The 27,717-nt window shown below is 44.6% G+C and overlaps 1 protein-coding gene across 9 annotated transcripts in view; it reads left to right on the top strand.

Annotated features, from left to right (window-relative positions):
• CELF2 (CUGBP Elav-like family member 2) overlaps nt 1–27,717 on the top strand; it is a 403,350-nt gene that overhangs the window by 272,024 nt on the left and 103,609 nt on the right. The gene's annotated exons all lie outside the window — the stretch shown is intronic.

A 27,717-nucleotide genomic window follows, 5' to 3' on the forward strand; every position in this document is an offset into this window, starting at 1 on the left:
TGCACTGCCCCCATCAACAATCAGAATGCTAAAATGAAATGATGGCACAGAACTCCAGGCACAGGTGTTCAAGGCAGAATTAACACTTCTAAATGAATTTTAATAAAAACAATTAATTTGCAAGCTGTTTTGGACTTGAAACTAACTTGTGTGAAATGGCTTGTAATGCTTGTCTGATTCTCTGGACATCCTCAGGGAAGATGGTTCTGGTACTGAGACCCCCAAGTACTGAGAAGTACCTAGGAAATGATGCAGTGTGAACCAGTCAGACCTGGCTCCTGTGCAGTCAGTGCTGAGCCAGACTGGATGAAGGCAAGTCTATAGACAGCAGGTCTCTTAGGATGCCACCCTGTGCATGCTTAGAGAGAGAGAAAGTCCTAAAACTCTCAGCATTCCCCAGCAACCAGGACTCTTTTTCTGTCTAGGCATGCAGAGGATGGCTTGTTTAGCATGTTTAGCCTGGAGAAGAGAAGATTGAGGGGAGACATGATAGCACTCTTCAAATATTTAAAAGGTTGTCACACAGAGGAGGGCCAGGATCTCTTCTTGATCCTCCCAGAGTGCGGGACACGGAATAACGGGCTCAAGTTAAAGGAAGCCAGATTCCAGCTGGACATCAGGAAAAACTTCCTGAGGCAGCTGGACAACCATCTGTCAGGGATGCTTTAGGGTGGATTCCTGCATTGAACAGGGGGTTGGACTCGAAGGCCTTGTAGGCCCCTTCCAACTCTGCTATTCTATGATTCTATGATTCCTTAATTTCTCAAATCAGTGAGGAAGCCTGACCTTGAAAGCCTTTATAAAGAGTGTAGCTCATATGGCCACTCTGCCTGCAATGGCTTGCCATGAGAGGTACCAATGCACAGACCACAAGATTTCCAAGTCAAGGTCACCCAACTCCAGACATAAGAAGAACTCTGCTGGATTAGACCAAGGGTGCATCTGGGCCAACAGCCCGTCTCCTGCAGTAGCTGACCAGATGGCTCCCACTAGCAAAGCATGAAAGCATGCCGGGCTATTTCCAAGCAGGTCTGGAAGACTGAAAGGCCCGCTCCTACTCTGTAATGGCCCTTAGTCAGAGCAAGCAGACTGGTCATGTCTTTGTCCCATTACTGGTATCAGCCACTTTTGTTATCCTCCAAACTAAAGAAGGGAAGAACTTTTCCAGCAGGCTCATTAGCCGCATGGCACATGCTATTAAAGCTGTCCTGCTAATGAGCGGGTATTTCAGACAGCCACCCTTGACGCTGACTCCGACGCCTTTGCAACATCAGTGAGATTAGGAAGGCAAATGGTAAACAATGTTGCGGGCATCATAAGCGGAAACAGTAAATGGGAACTGCCCTCTGATGACACTTGCCTTCTTTAATTATGCCTTCCACAAATTAGGGTATGGAAAAACCTATACTGGGCTGCCAATGCAATTTTTGAGAAGGATTTAATGACAGGAGGCATGAAGGGTGGCGCTGGTGGCAGGGAGCCATAAACATCTCATAAAAATGCTTTACAAGTGTATTTATATGTCTCATCAACTGCTGCTTCCAAGCCACAAGGCCTAGGTATGAGACCTGGGGGGTGGGGGGTGGGGCGGACACACACCCATTTTATTGTTGGAGTTTTGATCTGGCAACCTTCATTACACTACATCCCAGGCCTCCTTTTACACCAGTGTAGGATAAATATCTGAAGATGCTGTTTAATCCAAAACTTCTTGAGTGTGTGTGTGTGTGTGTGTAGGGGGTGTCGTTATAGTGGAATTCATGGACATTTTTTTATGTAGACAAATTCCCCACCATTCAGGTCAGAAATAGTTCAGACTAGACTGTTTATTGGGATGTCTGGATTGAGTCCAAGTCAGTACTTAAGACATCTGAAATGTCAACCATCCCTTCTCACCTCTCACCTGCTCCATGTATCAAATAAACCTCCCCCTACGACATATTACTTAGACCAAATCTGGAGTCCAGATGGTCTGGAGTCTACTATTAAATATATTCACAGGAGCCTGACCCATAGAATCCTCAAAGTATGGACTTGTGCAGAGTTTGTCAGCATCTATAGCTGGTGTGTAGTGTGTGTGTGTGTGTGTGTGTGTGTGTGCATGTGCATGTGTGTGATATATATAAATGAAGAATGTCAGGGCAGAATTACGTTTTATCTTGGCAGGCTCCCAAATGTGTTTTTCAGGCAATGCTAAGCAGGGAGCAGGGAAGAGCATTTGTATGGGAGAATAAGTGGATGGATGTGGAAAGTGCTTAAAATCTTCCCCTGTAACACATCCTCCCAGGCCATTACCCTCCCTATCTAGGTAACGTCAAGGCTCAACTTCTGCAATGCGCTCTACATAGGGCTACCTTTGTGCCTAATTTAGAAACTTCAACTAGTTCAAAACATGGCAGCCAGGCTGGTCACCGCTACACACCTAGGGGTGACCACATTACACCATTAAAATCTCTTCACTGGCTGCCAATTAGTTTCTGGGCGAAGTATAAAGTGTTGGTTATTACCTTTAAAGCCCTACATGGTTTGGGTCCAGGCTACCTGCAGGATCGCCTTCTCCTGTACAATCCGCCCCGCACACTCAGGTCCTCTGGGAAGAATTTACTTCAGTCAGCAAAGACTAGGCTGACAACCGTTACCCAGAGGTCCTTCTCTTCTGCTGCTTCGAGGCTATGGAATAGCCTGCCGGAGGAGACTTGACAACCTGACAGTCTTTTAGCATTCAAGAAAGCTATAAAGACTGATCTCTTCCGGCAGGCCTATCCAGTAGAATTTTAGGATACTTTTAGTATGCTTTTAGGATGTTTTTAACAGTGTATACTATGTTTTTATTCAGTATTTTATGTTTGCTGTTGTTCCCCGCCTCGATCCAATCGGAGAGGTGGGTAAGAAATAAATTGTTGTTGTTGTTGTTGTTGTTGTTGTTATTTATTCCCAGCCTCAGAATCTGGTGAGGGCAAAAACAGATGAAAATTGGTTGGGAGGGAGCATTTGCGCAGGATAAATTGTAGGATTAGAGGGGCTAAGTCAAAAACTCCTCCCAGTTGTTGTTTCGCATCCATAAATGACCCCACAATAGAGTTGGGGTGAATTGTTTGATTCACATTTTAATATGAACCAACATAATTCACACTTCTTGAATGAACACACATGCCCATTCACTTTTCCTCTAATTTGGTGATGCAGTTCTCCAGTCAAAAAATGTGTCTACAAATGCATCCCTTAGGGGGAATTGTGTACAAAAAATGCATCCATTAGGGGAGATTGCATAAAAATAGCATATATTTGGGGGGAAGCTTGCAAAAAATGTGTGCATTTGTGGATATAAAATACGTGCACCAATTTTTGTGTGTACAAATATGTGCACTGAAAATGTGTGCGAATTTTCATGGAGACTTTAAAGAGCTATTTAAAAACAGGATTGAAGAAATTTGTGCTTGAAAAAAATGCAAATATTACACATAGAATCATAGAATAGTTGAGTTGGAAGGGGCCTATAAGGCCATCGAGTCCAACCCTCTGCTCAATGCAGGAATCCATCTTAAAGCCTCCTTGACATTTGTCCAGCTGCCTCTTGAAGGCCTCTAGTGTGGGAGAGCCCGCAACCTCCCTAGGTAACTGGTTCCATTGTTGTACTGCTCTAACAGTCAGGAAGTTTTTCCTGATGTCCAGCCGGAATCTGGCTTCCTGTAACTTGAGCCCATTATTCCGTGTCCTGCACTCTGGGATGATCGAGAACCAAAACAGATAGACACCTCCTGTTTGTGGGTGAGCAGAGTAAGACCTGCTCACCCACAAACATTGACAAGCATACATTAGTCTTATGTCGAAAATGCAGGTTTGGTAACTCTGCCTTTCTTATATGAGATAGACCTCTGCCATAACATTGCCAAGAGGGACGTGGATTGCTTTCAAGTGACAAGTCCCAGGGTCAAGTAAGTTGAGAACCGCTCATACAGAGAACACCTCTCTGTCATTGTTAACTAGCTACTCAAGTGGGGATTGTTGTTTCCTCCTCCCCGCCTCGCAAAGGTCTACTCTAAGTCATCTATAGCTTTGCTGCTGCGTGCCAAATAATTCTCCGCAGGTCTTTGAAAGTGAAGTCTAATTGCTACTTGGACAGGAGGCTTCCAAGGGCAAGCCAGGTTGCTGCCTGCTGTAGGATGAGTGAATTAGGAGCTGGCACGCTTCCATATGCATCAGCAATGAACCAGCCCCACAGCATGGTGTTAAAGAATGCTGTGCTGCCGGAGGTGTCATGCGCTGGATGAGGAATGGAGTCTTGTTCGTGTTCATTTGTTAGTAGTTGTTTAAGATCCCCTGGTGCTTTTTGAAAGGGCAGAGGTGCTAATTCCAGCCTCCTGCTTTAAATTCTATTTGGGGTAATTAAACTCAGCTTCCTTTGGCTCTCTGTTGTGAGTGTGCACCTCACTTGCAACTCCTAAAATCCTGTGCAATATTGTGCATGTCATGCTGGAGCAAGTAGAGTTTGATCCCTATCAGCTGTGGGCAATTTATGGCTTGTAGGTCCTAGGGTGACCATATGAAAAGGAGGACAGGAGCTATACTAGAGTGACCAGATTTAAAAGAGGGCAAGGCACCTGCAGCTTTAACTGTTGTGATGAAGAGGGAATTTCACCAGGTTCTCCATATATACAAATGACACCTGCTGAAATTTCCTTTTCTATACAACTGTTAAAGAGACAGGAGCCCTGTCCTCCTTTTCATAGGGTCACCCTAGTAGGTCCTAAAGCAGTCGTCCTGCATAGAAACCAGAGGATCCAAGTGTTTCTCTTCTAGCCCTCATAGTCCCAGAGATAGCTTGCAAGTGTCAAAGCAAGCAGATAGTAGTGGTCATGAGATGAGGAAGTAAGGAAAATAAGAAGCTGTATAATTGTCCTGGCTCAGGACTATAGGAAGCTGCTAATTTAAACTCTTATTTTGAAACTTGCCTAACTTGCAGTGAGTTACTAACAAGGTTGCCTCAAGGAATCCAACTTGTGATTATTCTATAGCACAGCCATTGAACATCCATGTCACTACTTTGCTCTGCTTTTAAGCATCTTGTAAACGCACAGGTTAGACAGAGTTAAAAGAGAAAGGGGAAGAAACAAAAAGACCACCAGACAGAAAACTCCAGGCTAAAAACCCTTTAAAAAAAAAAGTATAAACATAGTGAAGTTTCCTTTGTATTTGAGGCTTAACTGGCATCAAGCCGAAAATCAAAGCAGTATCAAAGGAAAGCTACCCATTAATTAATTCAGACCAGCTCCACAAAGCAATCCCAAGTCTTTACAGATATCTGATTCCAACAATTTCCTAATCTTTGCAAGCTGTCATTAAGAATGGCATTAAACCTGCCGGCAATCAATCCTCCGCTGTTGTCCCTATTGTAACTTTGGAGATGCGTTATCGCGAATCGTAAGGAAGGAAGAAAAGGGGAAACGTGCGGTGGTGTTGCTGTTTCTCCTTCCATGTGTGGCTGAAACAATTTGTCAATACATCTCACAAAGGATCAGCCTCTCATTTTCGCTGGAGCAGAGCAGAGGTGAACTGCCTCCCAACTCCCAGCTACAAAAGGAACCTGTTGCAGTGATCAGGTTTCTTGTAAAATGCCAGCAAAGGATTTCAGAAGCGGAAGAATAAGAGCCAAATTAAAGGTGACATGTCTAACATCTTTCTTTTGAAAATGTGCAAAATAACAGCTATGCCCCAGTCAGGAACAAGACTGTGGCATACAAGGAAAGGGGTCTCTCCTTTTCCTCCGTTCCACAGATCCAATCATAGCTTTTGGTGGCAAAGGAGCAATTTTCACCAGGGCCACGGTATGCATGGAAGGAGTGGTGGGGAAGAACAGTTAACCTTTGTCCCCGTGTGACATGATTTTGATTGGCAGCCCTCTCAGATATTATTTTGAAGATTTTTTTAAAAATGTCCGATAAATTTGTAACCGTCCTTTTGCCTCTTATGCGAGATCTTTTCCTTAGCACCAACCAAAGAAACTGGGTTCATCCTGTGCCAAGTTGAATACTGGGAAAGACTGTAAAAGACATCCAGCACAACGAAAGAACTTGCCACCAAAACTTTAACTCTGGGTCTAAATCAGTTCAGGAAGGAGCATCATGGGAGTGTGTGTGTGTGTTTAGGATCTTTTAAAATGGTGGTTATGCATAAAAAACACTGAGACAGATGGGTGGAGTTTGGTTCATTCCAGAGTTACTACCAGTTTATATTTTGTGTCTGTTTGCCCCAGTTTTACTATTTTTATTCATCACAAGATGATGACTAGCAAACCTTTATTGTCAAGCTGATTTTGTATTCATTTAAGACATACAGTAAACTAGGACTCAAATAATATATTTAGTTGCCTTTTCCCACTGACTGGATCGTACTCTGGGGGTATACGGTATAAAAATTATGTTTCATTTCTTGTTGTCATTTTCATTTTGCGGCTACATTTGTTTTGTTTTGTTTTCTGTTTGCTTACATTTTACCTTTGGTTCTAGGTTTTCCATTGATTGCAATGGAGACACATGGGCCACAGCTAGACCTAAGGTTTATCCTGGGATCATCCAGGGTTCGCCCCTGCCTGGATCCACTGTGTGTCACCTAGATGAACAGGTTTGACCCCTGGACGAACCAGGGATAAACCTTAGGTCTAGCTATGGCCATGGTGTCTTCTGCTGTCTACAACTCTGGTATTTTCTGGCCAAGCAGCATGAAACATGGAGCTAGTCTATTCTTCGGGGCATCAAACCAGCTTAATTTCAAGCAGATTGGACCGAAAGTCCCAATGTTAGAGGCCATAAAAATGGGGGTTACATCCTATAACCTTCCCATTACCTTTAGCTGAGACACTCCCTGCTTGCTGCTACCTGTAGATTTGGTGTTTCCCAAACAAACGGCATGAAATTTCTAGGGATTCTGCTGTTCTTGCAGGCCATTATAACTACCAGGTGTCAGGCAGATTGGACAAAAATGAGGTGAGATACCTGTATCCACAGTTGATTTTGGCTTTATATGAAAAGAAATGTAAAATGAATGGGGGTGTATTTATGCCATTTTCATTTGTATTTTATGGTGTTTTTATTTGTGTTGTACCCCACCTCGATCCAGAGGGAGAGGCAGGTAACAAATAAAATGATGATGATGATGAAGAAGAAGAAGAAGAATGAGCACCCTTTCCCCACAGCAAACTGGAAATATTTGATTGATATAGAATCATACAGTATGGGAAGTGCTCGTCTTAGTGCTGCTAGCCTTCATCAAGATGCAATGTTGATGTGCAAAGCTCCCGCGTGATTCGCCTGTCCCACATATTCCCAGAATCATCACTCCAGAAACTGCTTATACTGGGCAAGGGCAACAATTATTTCTCTTTTCTTCACAATTAAAAGGCCTCATCTCTATCCCCAGACATTCTCCATGGGATTACACCCCAATGGTGAAATCCAAGACTCATCACCCCTTCTTCCATGTGAAAACCATGGAACTGACTGTGAGAAGCTTCTGGTTAAGAACATAAGAAGAGACATTCTGTATTAGACTAAGGGTCTATCTAGTCCAGCGCTCTGTTCACACAGTGGACAACCACCTGTCAATCAGGGAACCACAAGCACAACGTGGTGCAATAGCACCCTCCCACCCATGTTCCCCAGCAACTGGTGTACGTAGGCTTACTGCCTTGGATACTGGAGGTAGCAAATAGCCATCAGGACTAGTAGCCATTGATAGCCTTCTCCTCCAGGAATTTATCAAACCCCTTTTAAAGCCATCCTTACTGGTGGCCATCACTACATCTTGTGGTAGTGAATTCCATAGTTTAACTATGTGCTGTGTCCGGAATCTCCCACCATTTAGCTTTATGGGATGACCCCACTGTGTTCTAGTATTTTGACAAAGGGAGAACAATGTCTTCCTATCCATATTCTCCACGCCATGCATAATGTTGTACACCTCTGTCAGGTCTCCCCTCAACCTCTTTTTTTTCCTCTAAGCTAAACTGTCCCAGCTGTGGTAACCTTCCCTTATAGGGGAGATGCTCTAGCCCCTTGATCATTTTAGTTGCCCTTTTCTGTTTTTGCCCATCACGTGATCAGGTCTCCCCTCCTTAGAGTTGCTCAATTCTTTCGTTGCCACATTCTGACAACCCCTCAGAGGAAAGGCCTTGCTAGAATATTGCACACTGTCATCTGTTTAGTTTGGAGATTTTATTAAAACCAAAATGATGAAATACCATGCAGGGAGCAACTCAGCTTCACTGCAGCAAAGGTGTTGATGTCATATTCATCTCTTTAAAGGCTGAGCATTTGTAGCGCACCATCACACCAATGAGGGACAGGAGTTGTATTTCACCATGCTTGGCTGATATACCATTATTTAAAAATTTTGGCTGAAAGCAAGCAAACACATACATGGCAGAGGAAAAAGAAATGTGTGACACACAGCTACACCTGAAGAACTTTGCGAGGATTCCTGAAATTCCTACAAGACGTTTCAGCGGAGCGGAACTCTCTGAATTAAATTTGGCTTTAGATTAAATTTAGTGAAAGATCTAGGTAGTAGCGGAGAAATAGGCACAGCTCGATGGCAGAGCGTGTATATTTTTAATCAGTGGAGGCTGGTGGCTCTGGTTTTGGTGGGCCTGTAAATCCATTCTGAGTTTCAGTCAGAACGGTCCAGAACTCTAAAGGAGCTATCCAAGGTGCTGAACTTAATAGATTCAGCATCTTGGATACCTCCTTCAGCGTTCTGGCTGGTTCTAAATGAAATCCAGAACGGATGCATAGCCCCACCAAAATTTGAGCCACCAGCCTCCACTGCTTTTAATGGGGCCCAGGTTCAAACAGTTAAAAGAATTAGAAAGCAGATGGTGGGAAGACCTTGGAGAGCCTCCATCAGCGGCAGTAGACCAAACGAGATTAGATGAAGCAGTGGTCTAACCCTATATAAGGTAGATGCATATCCTCCATATGATTCAAGTTTTAAAAGGGAATGGTGTGACAATATTAAGGTTGTAGGGAGGTGGAATTTAACATTAGCTTAAATCTCGTTAGCTTTCTAGTTGTTAAACTCCCCCTCACAACTCCACTGGTTTTATTTATTTATTTACTGTATGTTTTTAACCCACTTTTCAGACAATAATTGTCTCCCAAAGAGACTCACAGTTCTTAAAAAGAGAGACAGACTCAGACAAACTGTCAACTACTCTTTCTCACAGAAACGGGACTGTGAACCTCTTGTTGCTGACACCTTTCTTCCCTGAATACTTGGAATACTCCATGCTGCCTCAGCCAGGATCCGATAGGGACTACTTAAATCCATTCCGATTGTGTTTCACGGATTGTTCTGATTGTGGATTATTTTGTTCTGTCCTCCGTGCCTTGATGGAACTGGATCCTTTCTAGGGATGCACAAGAATTTCATTGCACTTGCGCATTAGTGCAAGTGCAAATTTGTGCAAATCCCCCCCCAAAAGTCAAAAACTGGTACGGAAGTCTGTGGAATCCATATGACTCAGAAAAAGCATGTTGGATTCATAGAAATCTGAACACTGTTGTGGATTTCTTCAACATCCTTAGTTTCAGAGGCTTCACAGCCACAAGTGTAATACGATATAGATTTCATACCCTTCTGGGATTTAAAACTGGGATCCTTCCATTAATTATCCAAGTAGAGAAGTATCTAGGCATCTGTCACTCAAAATTCTCCATTAAAAAGTCCTAAAACTTCCAGCATGCACCAGCCAATCCTAAACCTAGATAGGATTGCACCATAAGTCTAAACTTACCTTTCTTTGTGAAAAGAAAGCATCAAGCAGAAAAATCAATGGAAAGGTAACCCAACTGTCTGTCAAAACATAAAGAGCAGTACATGATCTAGCTAGAGAGTTTTGTTTTAGAAGAGGCATGTCTCAAAGAGAAATAGAAAGAACTTGGTTTCTGTACTACAGAGGAATGATTCCTGGGAATTCTGCATTCGGAACATATGCTCCACTGTCCTTTCCCGATATAAACAAGCAAAGTTTTAAATATATGTGTAAGAGAGCAATCCCATAGTTCCTGGGTGAGCATTCCAGGAACCACAGGGATTGTTTGTATAATCCTTCTGAGGTCGGAGACAATGCTTGGAAATCCACCCCACCCCCTTACAGCCAGCATGGTGAGACCCATGCCAGCAGCCTCTTGAAGGTCAACTCCAGAGGGGGGAAAGGGGGCATTGCAGAGTGTGGGGTGGGGAGGAGACTGGAGAGGCCAGGATGCAAGTTATACTGGGGTCTTAGCTAGACCTAAGGTTTATCCCAGGGCCATCCCTGTGTCGTCCCTGCCTGCTCCCGGGATATCCTGTGTGTCATTTACTTGAACAGGGATGACCCCGGGACGATCCCGGGATAAACCTTAGGTCTAGCTAAGGCCTGAGCCTCTTTCAGCCTCCTTCCCTCCCCTTCAGAAGCGCCCTTGCTAGAAGGGCTTCAAAGCCCATCTAGCAAAAATTGCAAGGCAGGAGGATAAGGAAGTAAAGAACACCTCCACTCTGCATTGGATGATCAGAAGCCTCCGAGTTTGTCCTAAATGTTTCCGGAGGTTAAAGATGGAGTGGGATATCAACCAAAATCCATGACATACTTTATTTATTTATTACATTTTTATACCGCCCAATAGCATTCTTACACAAGAATGCTACAAACGCACGAAACGTTCAGATCCTGGCTCCAAGTACATTAAAGAAATAGGGAAAGAAGAAATGGCGCTAAGCCATTGTCCATTTATATTTTGTAGTCAATCCATCTCGGACCCCAGCACAGCGTAGAAGCTGCGGAAGGAGGGCCCAAGCAGATGGAATATTGTCCAAAGTTGTTGCCGCTGCTGCTGAGATGAAACGGCATTAGCATGTTTAGCTCCCTTGTTTTTAATGGGTTTGCATTTTGCATGGATAATATGAAATAGCCTGGAGGCTTTATTTCCAGCGAGATTGTAAATCCGACTGAATATCTATTTTAGGATTAAATGAATTTTGTAAAGGCTCATTTGTTTGAAGAAGTGATAGTTAATCACGGGTGTTTACACATGGATGTGAAGTGGGGAATTTCAGTCACAATATCTCCCTCCACCCACCCCCACTTTCTGTACCTCTCTTGTACCTGACCCGCCTACGCCTTAGAGGCAAAACTGTTTGGGTTGGAGGAAAAGCAAAGATTAAATGCCTCAAATGTGTTTGCTTAACAGAGTAGTGCAAATCATTAAATGAGATTGTCGTTTCTCAAAGTCAGGGCAGATATAGATATATAGATATATATGGGAAAGGTTTATCACTTGTTGTTTTTTGTTGTTTTTTAAAAAAGAAGAAGCCAAAGTGCTAGATGGTACGTAATGAACAAGTGTTACTAATTTGCTGTGCAGTGTCTTTATTTCGTTTGACTGGGGGTGGGAAATGCTGGATCAAGGTTTTGGGTGACATGGGCCTGTTCTTTCTGCTGGATGCCTGGGGTGATGTGTTGGAGTAGCACACTCCAGGGAAATAGCTTTTACCATGGTTGTGTGGTTTACCCAGCTTTTGACGCATTCCGCTGTTCAAAACCCTACTGAAAGGCGTGGAAGCTGAGCAAAAACTGCTGTCAGCGACTTCGAGGCGTGAGCCAGGAACCTCATGCTGTGATAGCTGCAGCTCAGAGCAGCCGCTTTGCATGCTGAAGGCTCCAGGTTTAATCCCTGGCATTTCCAGTTCAAAGGATTTGATAGCAGGCCATGGGATACGCTCTGGGCCTGAATCCCTGGGGAGCTATTGCCAGTCAGAGTAAATTATACCAGTCTAGTTGGATAAATGGACTGACATAGAATCATAGAATAGTAGAGTTGGAAGGGGCCTATAAGGCCATCGAGTCCAACCCCCTGCTCAATGCAGGAATCCACCCTAAAGCATCCCTGACAGCTGCCTCTTCAGCTGCCTCTTGAAGGCCTCTAGTGTGGGAGAGCCCACCACCTCCCTAGGTAACTGGTTCCATTGTCATACTGCTCTAACAGTGAAGAAGTTTTTCCTGATGTCCAGTCAGAATCTGACTTCCTGTAACTTGAGCCCGTTATTCTGTGTCCTGCACTCTGGGATGATCGAGAAGAGATCCTGGCCCTCCTCTGTGTGACTACCTTTTAAGTATTTGAAGAGTGCTATATCATGTCTCCCCTCAATCTTCTCTTCCCCAGGCTAAACATGCTCAGTTCTTTCAGTCTCTCCTCATAGGGCTTTGTTTCCAGACCCCTGATCATCCTGGTTGCCCTCCTCTGAACACGCTACAGCTTGTCTGCGTCCTTCTTGATGTGTGGTGCCCAGAACTGGACACAATACTCTAGATGAGGCCTAACCAGGGCTGAATAGAGAAGAACCAGTACCTCACGCGATTTTGAAATGGAATAGGATATACCTTTCCACGTTCTTAAGTGAGGCTGGGGCCTAGCCTGCTGGGGCCCAGCGTCAAGGGTAGGCATGGTGGGGGCCCTACTGAGGAGCCTCCTGGACTTGCTCCTCCTCTTCACCATGGCAACCTGTTTGTTCACCAGCCTCTTGCTCTGGCTCAAACAGCAGTGATGGTGTGGTAGATGGCCCTAGCCTACTTGCTCACTGTCCCCAGCCTGTGGCAAACAAGTGGTATCAATGTTGAGAAAGGGAAGGAAAAGCAAGCACAGCTGGTGCCATTGGGTGGCGAGAAGGTAGACATGCTGAGGAAGGGGTCGCATTGAGGGTGCCTTGCCCAAGGGCCCTTAAAAACCTAGAACCAGTACTGCTACAGAGCCGCCTCAGTGTGTGTGAGTTCAGGCCTCATAACCCTTTTCAGGCACAGAAAGAAATAGGTGTATGCAACAGCCTCTGTGAGTGGCAGGCAGGAAGGAGCCTCTGGATTGGCCAGGCCCAATATAAATACTAAGAGTCTTGCCTTCTGCTATAGTCAGGTCAAGAAAGCAATAGCTTTGGTCTCATGCATTTCCAGTCTCTCCATCTAACTGTGCTTGGTGCTGCCTAGAGAGAGCACCCACTAGACTTGGATCTGGGCACAGCAAGTGTCGTGATTCTAAGCTCTCCCTCCTGAGATGTGAGACAATCAAGAGGTCCACCGTGTAACCCACAAAGCTTTAGTCAACAAATAAACATCTTGACACCTGATGGGAGTATGAACGCTGGGAGCTATCCTCTAAGCTTATTTAGCCTAACAAAGCTAGGCAGTTGCCTATCAACTAAATGAACGGTTTCCCTGCAGTCCAACAGGCACTTAACTCAGGGAGGGGCTTCTTGGAGAAGCTTCTGGTGAGTGGCTACGCTAATGACCACTTCCCACCTCCTCTCAACTCTGCCCGCTTGACCCTGTGGCAGACTCTGGGATCTGTCAATTCTGAAGTTCCCCCCTCTTCTGACAGAGGCGGAGTTCCCAGAGGTGGCAGGGTTAACGGTCTCTGAGCTTTCGGCATTCAATCCGATAAGTTCCTGGGAAGATTCATCATTGACTTCTGAAGAGTCTTGTAGAATTTCCTTCCCCACTTCCTGTCTTGGCTGATACATTTCTTCTTCTTCAGCTTCTGAGTCTGATTCAACCCCCCCCCCAAAAAAAAAAATCCCTTCACCCACACTATGGAGAACAGGCCTGATCCTGACACCAAGTCACCTACAGCCTTGGCCTAGGTCTGACCAGCCCTACCACACCCTTAGACAATTCCCATTGATTTCAATGAGGTTGTCCATTATAACCTCCCAGTGGATTTTCCTAGCCATGGCTCCCGATTTTTCATTACCAAGTCTGCTTCTCCGGTCTCACCCTACCTGCCAATTCCTCCTCTGGCTGACTGACTGCTGGCTGCCATGCTTTGCTGATGCCTGAGTCTTCCCCAGAGCCTCGTCGTTCTCCATGTACTCCTGTTCACAGTCAGGATAGGATAAAAGCTTATTCGTGCAGTGGAATTGTGTTATCCAAAAAGGCAACACGCAAAGTAAAGTGCAAAGGTGTTCAGCATAGTTTGGCTCCATCTCCAAACTCAACACATTTCTCTGCAAGTAATGCGCTCACCATTGCTTGTTGCTTGCTTCCACTAGACATAACCAGGACCCATGGGGTCAATTACCTGGTCTGCTCAGAAGCACCGTCTTTAGGCACCTGTTCCCTATAAGAGGTTGTAATATGGGTCACCGTGTTTACAACAGGATCCCACTGACAGACAGAAGTCCTGATCAACATTTAGCTGACCCTTGTTTTCTGCTCCATTTGCTGCTTGTTACCTAACCTAGATAATGAGCAAAAGACACTGGCAAAAACTCCCTGGTGATCCCTTCCCAGTGATAATAAGCCCAAGGTGTGGTGATAGATGGAGAGTAACAACCTTAAATGAGCTACCATTTATATGTCTGATGGTAAGAGAGCCTTTAGAGACCCATCCATCATTTGGGATAGTTAGGCCTTCTCTACCTAACAATGTGATGTAATGACAGGTAGATACATTAGGGGTATTGTACAGGCTGACTGGAACATAGGAAGATGCCTTATACCATCTAGCCCGGTATTGTCGACGCTGACTGGCAACAGCTCTCCATGGCTTTTCCAGCCCTACCTGGAGGTGCTGGAGATCAAACCTGGGACCTTCTTCATGCAAAGCAGGTGCTCTACCACTAACCAACAGCCCCTCCATGGGGCTACTACATGATGGAGTAGTGTTGGACTACACGATGGAGTAGTGTTGGACTACATGATGGAGTAGTGTTTGCTTCCTTCCAGCTCTTCATTTCCGTGATTTGCACGAGGCTGTGTGGGTGATCTGCAGAGCTGGGTTAATGCCACGATTCCCTGTGAGTGTGGGAAAATATCCATGTGGCATCAGGTCCCGAATTCATTTTCTTGAGATGCTCAGATTTCAGCCAGGGCTAGCAGGCAGCGCCCGGTAGTTGGAGATCTCAGTCTCTTCCTGAGCAACAAATTCCTCAGATCGAAGAGCCAAGCCTGAGTCACCAGCTCAGTTGGAACCAGTGGAACGTGATTGACCCCTGCATGTCACCTGCCCCTGCTGTGATCCTAGCCTGTGGCGATCTGCAGAAGTGCAGCATACTGCCGCAGTTCTCAGGCAAACTACAACAGTGGCACCTGGGTCCTGGTACTGCTGTCCTTGGCACTTTACACATTCATTTGTTTTGGATGGGAGGATCCATGCAGTATCCAGTGGTGTCATTCTGCAAACTCAAATAGTGCTAGCGGAACTCCATTGCACAACTGTTTGCATATTGCACCTGAGCGACAGGTTGTTTGTGCAACCACTCTTGCGCCCACGTAACGTCCTCCTCTTAGGCATAGTTCAGAGCCTAGGTTCCACTAGGGAAACCTCATTTGTGCTAGCAGAGCAACACAGTTGGAGCCTGTCCCATGTTTCTAGACCTTAGGCTTGCAAAGATGTTCTAGGAAACGTTTGTGTCTCTGCTTAATGAAATTGCAGAAGCCAGAGGGGTTGCTGAATAAGACTTCCAATGGTCTGAGAGGGCAGATTCCATTGCCATGGACAATACAAATCATGCAAAATAATACAATTTGTTAGGGCTGTGCATGGAACCCACAAGCCACTTTGGAGGCTGTTTTGGAGGTCCTACCACGGCCCGGTTCCAAAGCAAGATTTGGACATCCAAATTGACCCCCCGCCACCCAGCCGCACGGCCACCATTCACACAATATTTAATTTCCGGAAGGAGTCACCATTTTAAAAGAAAATGGTGCCCCCTTCGAAGATGGCAACAGCTGTGGGCGCTCTTCCAATGGGTCCAGGACTCCAAGTAAAGAGCAGGGGACTTGCATAGCTAGCTGGTTGGGTATCTGGATTTGTCCAAAGCAATCAGAAGCACTTTCGGACTGATGCCAACCTGCTTTGGATCCAGCCCAATTCAATCCGAATTGGCCCACTTCAGCTTGGAATTCAGATCTGGAGCCGTGCACCGCCCTACAATTTCATAGAATCATAGAATAGCAGAATTGGAAGGGGCCTACAAGACCATCGAGTCCAACCCCCTGCTTAATGCAAGAATCCACCCTAAAGCATCCCTGACAGATGCTTGTCCAGCTGCCTCTTGAAGGCCTCTAGTGTGGGAGAAGCCACAACCTCCCTAGGTAACTGATTCCATTGTCGTACTGCTCTAACAGTCAGGAAGTTTTTTCTGATGTCCAGCTGGAATCTGGCTTCCTTTAACTTGAGCCCGTTATTCCGTGTCCTGCACTCTGGGAGGATCGAGAAGAGATCCTGGCCCTCCTCTGTGTGACAGCCTTTTAAGTATTTGAAGAGTGCTCTCATGTCTCCCCTCAATCTTCTCTTCTCCAGGCTAAACATGCCCAGTTCTTTCAGTCTCTTTTCATATGGCATAGAATTCAGCTTTTGCAGTAACAGAATATGGATCACTTTGCTGCTGTATTTTGATACACATGTCTTTTTTAGGGCAAAAGGCACACACAGCCTCATCTATCGGGCCTTCCAATTATGGAAGCCTTCAAAAGGTACCTGGTGATTGCCCATGGATCATTCCCGGGCCTGATCCTCTTTGAAACAGTGCAGACTGGCATTAGATCTAATATGTCCTTGCTGGCATCATCATCACCATTATTATTTTCCAAAAAAGAAAAGCTTAACAAGATGGTAAATGAGACAGCGGGGAGGTTTATCCAACGGGAAATGTCAACAAATACATGAGGAGCAGAGAGTGGTGTTTACAGCAAAATGTGCATTTGAATTCGATAGCCACTTTATTTTAAAGTGCAATATTGTGATGCTGTGTATGTGGGCTGGTTGGTGGTTGTTTTTAAGTCAGTCAAGTTAATGTTCAATTTAATTCAAATTAGAACCAAATGGAAATACAGCATGCAGCAAATGGCAGACTTGGAACGTCTCCAAAAGGCTTTTGCATTTCAGCAATTTTTCTGCTCCCCACCCCCTCAACCTCGTTTTCCTTCTAAAAGAAGCACCTTGTTCAATTGTGCTGCAAGCTTGTTCCGGATAGAAATAATGTTGTTCTCTATTGTGACAGGGATTTGGTACTTAATAATCTCTGAAGCCCAAGCTACCCTCCTGGCTGGGCTGCTTCTGCTAAACAAACAGCAGAGGTTTTATTTCTATGTCCCTAGCAAGGTGGCATATGATTAGGGCACCTTACTAAGAAGGACACAAGGCATTAAACACATTAAATTGAAATTCTGCACCAAGGAAGCCATCATCTATGCCAAGATAAACTGGATTTGTGCAACCTTGTGAAAATTATATACATTGGACAAGAATTCCCTACATTTGCATGTTTCTGCTTCTTGAAGTCGTGAGAAGAAACAAAGGGGTTAGGGACTCCGTGACTAGAATCAGGAATCTCAGGATCTCGGGCTCAGGCCAAGGTTGGCAGTCAACAGAGATGGCATCAACGGTAGGCTTGATCAGGCACAAGCTGAGGAACCCACTGACTAGAGCTTCCTGGACTTTCTCCTCCTTTTCGCCATTGCAGCCTGCTTGCTTATCTGCCTTTTGCTTCTGTCCAGACAATGGTCATGGAGAGAAGGAGGAGGAGTTGATGCCACTGCCTGCTTGCTCCTTGGCTTTCTGCCTGTCAAGCAAGCAAGTGGGAGCAATGATAAGCAATGAATGGCTGGTGAAATTAAGAATTCCTGCACTGAGCAGGGTGCAGGTTGGACTTGATGACCAGAGTGCAGGACACGGAATAATAGGCTCAAGTTAAAGGAAGCCAGATTCCAGCTGGACATCAGGAAAAAACTTCCTGACTGTTAGAGCAGTACGACAATGGAATCAGTTACCTAGGGAGGTTGTGGACTCTCCCACACTAGAAACCTTCAAGAGGCAGTTGGACAACCATCTGTCAGGGATGCTTTAGGGTGGATTCCTGCATTGAGCAGGGGGTTGGACTCGATGGCCTTGTAGGCCCCTTCCAACTCTGCTATTCTATGATTCTATGATTCTATGACCTTATAGGCCCCTTCCAGCTCAACTGGTTCTATTCTTGCCCAAGTGCTTTCCAAAAGCTGGAGCTGGCACTGGTGAGCGACATGGAATTACATGTGCTTAAGCCCTGGAACCCTCTTTTGGTGCCCAAAGGAATAGAGGTATGAAACTAGGGCGCTTCAAACCCTGCTGTGTGGGTGGACAAATCTGCCAAACTCAGACTTGCCGAGATAGTTAGATTTTTGAAGTCAAGCTCATTCCATCTCGTTTCTGCACAAGTTTGCGAATTCCTGCGATTTTGAAAAATCCATAGAGAAATTCATACCTTTGTGTGCACATTTTGCCCAATGTACACATTAGTGTGCACATTTTAAACATGCATATTTTTCATTGCTGAAATGCCGCGTTGTGTGCACTTTTCACAAACGTACGCATTTTGTGCATAATTTTCCCTAATGTGCTTATTTATGGTGTGCATTCCCTCGCCCCCCCATCACAAGCTGCATAAGAAAACTTGCAAAAGTGAAGCTTTCATAATGCAACGCTGTCTCGGCACGCTGATAGGCTTGGTAGTTGCAAATTTGGTGCATCTATGAAAAATAAAATAAAACCTTCAGTGAAGTGAATTTCTTGTGGGCACTCAGGTTGGCAAACCATTCCCACCATGGCATTTGCAATGTTAGCAGGCTTAATAAGAAAATGTCAGAGTAGCCCCCTGCCCTTCCTGTGGGCATTCCTGCGACTTTGCTGGCATGTGCATTTTTGCTTTCCTGATAAAAAGAGCCCGATGGAGAATATCTGTTTTAACATTGCTGATCTGAAGTTGTCCTTTTGTTTTCCCAGAGATTTCTTTTAAGGCTGGGGAGGGGGGTGGGGAGGTGGACAAAAAAATGGGAAAGCGATCTCTAAGTTCTCATCGCTGCCCCCTGTGGAAACACAGAAGATAATCAAATCTAATGACTCTGATAAATGCCAGGCTGTGTGCAGACCTCTGTGTGCGGTGCTTGCTTTGTATACAGAAGACTGACTATCTCGGATGCCAAGTTACAGATGGGGTTGTGGAATGTTATTTGACAGCTGATTAGAGTAATCTGATGGAAATGATGACTTAATCACCACGACAGACTCCAAATTCCCAGATAGGATTCCACCAGGTTAATCTAATTTTCTTGCCATATTTTATGTTCCGTGTGTGTGTGTGTGTGTGTGTGTGTGTCTGTGCCTGATACAAATGGTTCACCTGATTTTTCCCCGTCATATGATCAGAAGCACATGATTCTCCTAAATAACCATCATACAGAAGCGAAATTGTTGAACTTAACGACGAGTGCTTTGCAGCTTTAAAGCTCTGAAGAAGCAGAGGGCAACATATATAGCACAAAGGCCCCATCCAGCCTGCTAGTGCAGGTGTAGGCAACATGGTGCCTTACAGACATTTTGGACTACACCTCCCATAAGGCCTGGCCATTGGACGTGCTGACTGGGGTTTATGGGAGTGTAGGCCAAAACATCTGGAAGGGACAAAGTTGTCTCAACCTGTGCTTATTTATTTATTTATTGCATTTATTTATTTATTTATTTATTTATTGCATTTATATACCCGAAGCTCTCTGGGTGGTTTACAAAAGTTAAAAAAAGTAAACATTAAAAACAAATATACAACATTTATCTTGACCTGGCGCCGAAAAGATAACAATGTTGGCGCCAGGCAAGCCTCATCGGGGAGATCATTCCATAATTGGGGGGCCACCACCAAGAAGACCCTCTCCCTTGTTGCCATGCTCTGAGCTTCCCTTGGAGTAGGCACTCAGAGGAGGACCTTAGATGTAGAGTGCAGTGAGTGGGTAGGTTCATGTCGGGAGAGGCATTCCGTCAGGTATTGTGGTCCCAAGCCATGTAAGTCTTTATAGGTCAAAACCAGCACCTTGAATTGGGCTCAGAAGAGTATAGGCAGCCAATGCAAGCGGGCCAGGATCAGTCTTATATGGTCAAACCTTCAGGTTCCAGTTATCAATCTGCTTTTCCCCTGGCCTACACAACCTCCTGCTGCCACCATGGGGTTGTTGGCCCACAGACCTAGCTGGCCCTGTGTCCTATTTTACCAGGGTCAGCGTTATCTTTGACGGCATCTTATATTTGAAGGGTTGTCCAGTCCAAGTCCAATTTAAACATAAAGAACTATGTAGGATGAAGAGCAGCCTTGAAGCTGCCCATCCACGGTTCGCACCTGAGCAGCAGCAGGCCCGCAGGTCACCTGGTCCGCGTCTTTGCCGTTAGGATGAGATGTGTTGTATTTCTGTTCAATTTGTAGTGCGTCTTTCCAAAATTGCAGCTGTCTCTATATATAAAAGCCCAGACAGCTCCTCCAATCCAGTTATAGTTTTTGCCCTCTGGCGCCATCTAGGGACATTCCTCAGAACTGTGGCCTTCTATGGAAGTTCCAAGTTCCGAGAAATAGTTTTTGCCCTCTGGCGCCATCTAGGGACATTCCTCAGAACTGTGGCCTTCTATGGAAGTTCCAAGTTCCGAGAAATAGTTTTTGCCCTCTGGTGCCATCTAGCCACATTTCTTGGAACTACGGCCTTCTATGGAAGTTCTAAGTTCCAAGAAAGATAACTGCAGGAGCTTCCAGCCTAGCAGAGAGGCCAAAACCCACTAACCTCCTCACCAGACTGCTCCTCTACACCTGTCGTATGACGGGCTTTTTTGTTAGTCTCTTTATAAATGAGCATATGTAAAATTTTATGCAAATCATTGGTCTCTGTTTCTGGTGATGCAGTTCCTCCTTTTTGACCACCCTATCAGCCTTTAGCTTACGGTGGATAATATGTGCTGAGCAGCTTAAAAAAACTAAAACAGGGTTTGGCAATATCCATCCCACAGGCCCTGATCAGTTCATTAATGTCTTTCCCTTGGCCCACATGGCCTCCTGCTGCCACCGTCTGGAGGCTTGCCCACAGATCGCTGTTTAGCTTAGGGAGCATAATAAGACACACACCCCGGGGTGCTTTAGATTATCTAATGGGGCTTTGCTCTATTTGCATACGCATTCAGGGGCTACGCTAATGGCAAAAAAGAGCAAAGCATTTTTTGCAACAGCCCTCTTCCTTTTGAATTCCCTCCCAAGGGTTTTCAGTTTTAATGTTCCATCCCAAAATTGGGACATTGCAAAACTGCAAATGTTACGGCAGCCATGAATCATAAAATGGATAATGAGTCCAACTAGCGGTAGTAAAATCAGATTAAAGAGATCAAGTCATCAAAGTCAACCGCAAGCACTAATTACCTAAAGGAAACTGAGAATTGCAGTAAGAGAAGGGCCTCTGCCAACTATGGTAAAACTGCTGTAAATTTGCTGTAAAATACTTCACCTTTCTGCCAAAAATGGCACATATATCTCAGTCGTTTGCTCTAAATATACAGGGTGACCATGTGAAACGGAGGACAGCGCTCCTGTATAGGGTGACCATATGAAAAGGAGGACAGGGCTCCTGTATCTTTAACAGTTGCATGGAAAAGGGAATTTCAGCAGGTGTCATTTGTATGCATGTCGCACCTGGTGAAATTCCCTCTTCATCACAACAGTTAAAGCTGCAGGAACTATACTAGAGTGACCAGATTTAAAAGAGGGCAGGGCACCTGCAGCTTTAACTGTTGTGATGAAGAGGAAAGTTCACCAGGATCTCCATATATCCAAATGACACCTGCTGAAATTCCCTTTTCAATACAACTGTTAAAGATAACAGGAGCCCTGTCCTCCTTTTCATATGGTCACCCTACTCCTGTACCTTTAACAGTTGTATAGAAAAGGGAATTTCACCAGGTGCATTTGTATGCATGCAGCCCCTGGTGAAATTCCCTCTCCATCACAACAGTTAAAGCTGCAAAGGAGTATTGCAACTCCTCCCTCTTTATTTGACATCTCACCTACAAACACCCCTCCTCTTCCGATTCGTCTCCCTCTCCAGTCCCCACCATCTCGGGCAGTAATTCAGGGGTGTGACATGAAATCTTATTTTGCAGTTGGGCCAGTCCAGACATTACACTACTTGTTGGCAGATAATCAGTTAGAGAGTCAGACTGTGCCAAGTTTCACAGGCCTTCAGTTTTCCACTACACACACCCGCAGGTGCTTGGGCCCATCCTGACACTTGAGGACAGTGGAGGCTGGTGGCTCCAATGCCAGGCAATGAATCCACACCTTGGGGAGCTCCTTTAGAGTTCTGACTGGTTCACACATTAGAGCCACCAATACGCCCCAATGGGCACAGTGCTCTTGTGTTATTATTGGGTACAATATCATTCTAACAAAGACCGCACTGTCTCTGTCAGCAAAACCCTCTGCTGCGAGACACAGTCGGCAGGCACGGGCCAGCTGGGGAGAACCCATTTTCGGCTGTTTTTAGTATGACAGCATTGTGCATTGAAAAATCACTTACCTGGAGAGATAACCATAAGTGTATTGCTTTACGATGTAGAACTACAATAACTGCTTCTTTGATAAGATGTGATATCTCAGTGACACGCTTCTGCTTGTTGGCATCTAATCTGAAGCCCGTTTTATATCATGTGTAATCGCTTTTTGGAGGAATGGGGGAAAGTAGAGGTTCTATTTTATTATTTTATAGCCTCCGGTAAGACAAGAAGGATATAAAATGCTTGGATTATTTCCCCATTGCTTTGCGCAGAGCACCAGTAAAGCAGGGAGTTACCCCCTATGCGCTCTGCCCTGTTAATTTTCTTATTCATTGCACACCTACCTTAGATTCTTTTGACCCTCTTTTTCTCTTTGCCTCCTGTCCCCTTCCTTCACACTCTTAAATATTTTAGTGCCAGAGCTCTTAGAATATGTACTGTCATGGTTGCAGTCTCCAGAGGTCACCCGTGGGTTTAATAATAAGATGTGAACCAGTGACTCTGTAAAAACCTACACTGAGTTCTCAATGGCACATGTTTTATTGAATCCAATGTTAAAGGCAGTTAACTTATCAATTGGTGATTGTGAAGGTTAAGGGAGCTTGTAATGCGAATCCTCTTATGTAAAGAAATAGAGGGTGAATCTAGAGGCAATGACAGGCTGCGTATCGCACAGGTTGAAAGTCCTTCTCCTTAAAGAAGCTCCGTTCAGGAAGCAGTATGTTTAAAAGGTCTGTTCACCTTGGGCCAGCCCAGGCATGGCCAGGATTTGTACTCCAGCTTCCTGTGTTGCAGGTCACAGCCATGCTGGTACCACCGTGTAGTTCACATGTAATACTGGCCACCTGCAGCTCGTAATATGGGTACGGGTATTTCAGTGGCACTGCACATGGCTAGCACCACAGTCAGAGGCCCATGGTGAAGTTCTGTTGAAAAAAAGCAGAGCTAGCACTACAGGGAGTAGAGACTGCTGGGGACCATATTTAGGTGATTCCGCTGACAGGATTGGGGGGGGGGTGTTCTACCGTTTCTGGATGGGATTGCAGGTTCGTAGCTTGGGGGTTCTTTTAGATCCATCTTTGTCACTTGAGGCTCAGGTGACCTCAGTGGCACGGAGTGCCTTCTACAAACTCCGGTTGATGGCCTAGCTATGCCCCTATCTAGACAGGGATAACCTGGCTTCAGTTGTCCATGCTCTGGTAACCTCCAAGTTAGATTACTGCAATGCACTCTACGTAGGGCTGCCTTTGAAGACGGTTCGGAAGCTGCAGCTCATGCAAAATGCAGTGGCCAGATTGATTTCAGGAACCAGAAGGTTCGACCATATAACACCTGCTCTGGTCCGCTTGCACTGGCTGCCTGTATGTTTCCGAGCCCAATTCAAGGTGCTGGTTTTGACCTATAAAGCCTTACATGGCTACCTGACGGAACGCCTCTCCCGACGTGAATATACCCGGTCACTACGTTCAACATCTAAGGTCCTCCTCCGGGTGCCTACTCCGAGAGAGACTCGGAGTGTGGCAATGAGGGACAGGGCCTTTTCGGTGGTGGCCTCCAGACTATGGAACGATCTCCCTGACGAGGCTCGCCTGGCACCAACACTGCTATCTTTCCGGCGCCAGGTTAAGACTTTCCTCTTTGCCCAGGCATATGGCGGCACATCTTAATCACTCACATGTTTAGTTTTTTAAGGGTTTTTAATGCTTTATGTGTGTATGTTCTGTGTTTTAGAATTTTAAATTTTGTATACTCGTTTTTATCTGAATTTTAGAATTTCTGTAAAACGCCCAGAGAGCCCTGGCTATGGGGGCGGTATATAAGTGTAATAAATAAATAAATAAATAAATAAGCCACGCTGAACTCTGTGGAGGAAAAGTGTGCCCCCGTGAGGGGTGGTATTTTCGAAATACATTTTAAAACAGCCCTGGCAGCCCAAAAGATGTATTGAAGCTGGTGCAGTGAATCTTAGGGTATATCAGCACTACCACATTAAGGCCAGAACTCTGAGAGCCAGTGTGGTGTAGTGGCTAAAGTGTTGGACTGGGAGTTGGGAGATCCGAGTTCTAGTCCCCACTCGGCCATGGAAACCCACTGGGTGACTTTGGGCCAGCCACAGACTCTCAGCCCAACCCACCTCACAGGGTTGTTGTTGTGAGGATAAAGTGGAGAGGAGGAGGATTATGTACGCCGCCTTGGGTTCCTTGGAGGGAGAAAAGGCAAGATGTAAATATAATAATAATAGTTGCTGTTGTTGTTGTTGTTATTATTATTATTATTATTATTATTATTATTATTTACCTGGGAGTAAACCCCACTGAATATGACAGCACTTATTTCTGAGTAGACATGTATAGGATTACACTTTATACTGATTTAATAGTTCTTCCCTCTTACCAGAGAACTATAGAAGTGGTAGGTCTTTAAGGAATCTCTGGGGAATCTCTTAACAGATATATATATATTGCACCTGGTCAAACTACAGTTCCCAGGATTCTTAAGGGGAAGTTGCAGCAGTAAATGTGTTGTAAAACCACGTTTGTAGTGAAGATATGTTCATAGTATTGGACTACTTAATTTGACATATTAGGCCCTTCACAATACAGCTCGTACATACATGAGAGAGTCAACATTCTCCTCTCATGAAATTGGAATCTACAGAAATAAATACAGAAATAAATCCTTGGACTGGATATTTTTGAGAGAATGTGCGGCAGCTTTCCATGCAAAAAAATCTTGCACCGGTACTCTTAATTATCTTTATTGTTATGTTGCTTTAGTTGGATTGTCGTAAACTGCTTTGGATATCTTTTAAATAGTGGGCATAAATGTTTTAAATAAAATGAACTGAAGTTAACCCATGCTTCCCTGCCCCCTACCACAGCTTCGAAAAGTAATAATGTGGCAAATATGGATTAAGTTGCTAGTTGGAAGTGTGATATTCATAACCTATTATTGTTCCTGGCATGTGGCCTGCCATTTTTTGGATTTAAAAATACTTACGTTTGACAGCTATAACGGCTTTGCCACAAAACAGTGTTTTGCTTTAACTAATCTAAAAAAAATAAAAATAAAGAGAATAGAAAGAAAAAGATGATAATAGAATCATAGAATAGCAGAGTTGGAAGGGGCCTACAAGGCCTTCGAGTCCAACCCCCTGCTCAATGCAGGAATCCACCTTAAAGCATCTCTGACAGATTGTTGTCCAGCAGCCTCTTGAATGACTCTAGTGTGGGAGAGCCCACCACCTCCCTAGGTCACTGATTCCATTGTCGTACTGCTCTAACAGTCAGGAAGTTTTTCCTGATGTCCAGCTGGAATCTGGCTTCCTTTAACTTGAGCCCATTATACCATGTCCTGCACTCTGGGAGGATGGAGAAGAGATCCTGGCCCTCCTCTGTGTGACAACCTTTTAAGTATTTGAAGAGTGCTATCATGTCTCCCCTCAATCTTCTCTTCTCCAGGCTAAACATGCCCAGTTCTTTCAGTCTCTCTTCATAGGGCTTTGTTTCCAGATCCCTGATCATCCTGGTTGCTTGACTCTTGATCTTCCCTGACTCTGTTGCACATAACGTTTTTTAAAAAAAAGAAGAAGAAAGAAACTTGAATATGAGAGACACACAGGCAGAATCTACACTACTACTTTATAACAGTTTATAACAGTTTTGACAACTGTTTAGGGCCAGGACACATTGCATGTACTGTTTTCAAAGTGTTATATCCTGTTTTGTGTAGATCTGGCCACAAAGATGAGTCCTATTCGGGGGGGGGGGGACATTTAAAACTTCCCTAGCTACTCGAAATGTCACTTACACAGAGGTTTCTGTATCAAGCTCAAAACTGCAGGAGGGGTAAATATCCAGTTGGTACATTTAGATTAATCTGGGAAATCCAAGATGGGTCCGTGGCCTATGTGCACCAGTTGCTGGGGAACATGGGTGGGAGGGTGCTGTTACATCATGTCCTGCTTGTTCATACCTGGCCGATGGCTGGTTGGCCACTGTGTGAACAGAGTGCTGGACTAGATAGACCCTTGGTCTGATCCAGCAGGGCCCTTCTTATGTTCTTAAGGCTAAGCCAAAACTAGACTTATGCATACTGTCAGTGAACTGATAATTTCACACACCTCGGCAATAATATTTGTGGGTTTTGCCAATATGTAGGGCAGGCAATTGGGTTGCCACATTCAGGAGTGTGTGACTCATTCGAGTAGTATCTGTACCATGGGATCAGTAAGCCATTCCTGTCTCAATTTGATCAAAATCTAATCTAATCTAATCTAATCTTTGAAATTCCACAGTGGCAATCTCATTCTTGTTCTCTAAGTGTAACCTCTATGTTTTTAATCACATTCGTTGTGATTATCCACATGTGTCATTTTAGATATTTTCCTGTCTAGGTTATCAGATTCATTTCTTCATTTATCATAATCATCTTTCATTTGTACCATGTCAATTTCTGTTAATTATCATTTTGTTATCCTTTGTTACAAGAATTCATCTGTCATTCCTCATCATGATGATCTTGTGAGTGCTACGCTTCAAAATATTAGTAAACACTCTGATCTGTTTCTGATGGTCTTGTTTGACCAATGATTGTGCTGGGTACCTGGGTGTTTGCCACACTCTTTCATTCAAACCCGATATGGAGAGAGGGGCAGTCTATAAGAAGTCAATGCCCTCAAAATCAACTCCATTGCTCCTCAGTTTGTGCCCCTCCATTTAAAAGCGGAACTATTTTAGGAGTGCTCCAAAACATATAAACCACAGTAGCCAATGGATCACTGAGTGGGTGATGAAACAGTGAACCCTAAAACCACTTTTGGGCATGCTGAAATCTGTTCAGGCCCCCTCAATCTGCGTTCCTAACATGCCAATTTGCTTGTACAAATAGGTCCGGTATTGACCCTCAGTATGCAATAACCACAATAATAGGAGCATTGAAACCAGATCTGTTAAGATGAGTCCTGTGGGCATGATCATTTAGGTTTTGAAAAAGCTTGCTAGCAGTAAAGCCAAACGGCTCATGTTTCCTGCCAGTTAAAAAGCTTGATGGTGTTCGGAACGGATGTCTTTTGGATTGCCAGCCAGTTAAAAAAATATAGGCTTAGTGTGGATTGGATCTCTGGCGCATTTAGGTAAATGTAGTTACATTGTAACAATGGTTCTTTTCTAGCCCTGCTATCCACGATCCAAGATATTTGTGGGTGTCAGGGTTTGGCTCAAGTACCATCTGAGTTGCAAAGGATGCGTTCTGCCACTGCAACTCCTCCCTGTTAAATACTGATAAATTCTCCTGCATAAGTCTCCCAATCTCTGTAGCGTATCCAAAGCAAATGAGAAAAAAAAATGAATTGCACTTG

This window comes from Elgaria multicarinata, chromosome 9 (genome assembly GCF_023053635.1).
Source record: "Elgaria multicarinata webbii isolate HBS135686 ecotype San Diego chromosome 9, rElgMul1.1.pri, whole genome shotgun sequence".
Lineage (NCBI taxonomy): Eukaryota > Metazoa > Chordata > Lepidosauria > Squamata > Anguidae > Elgaria > Elgaria multicarinata.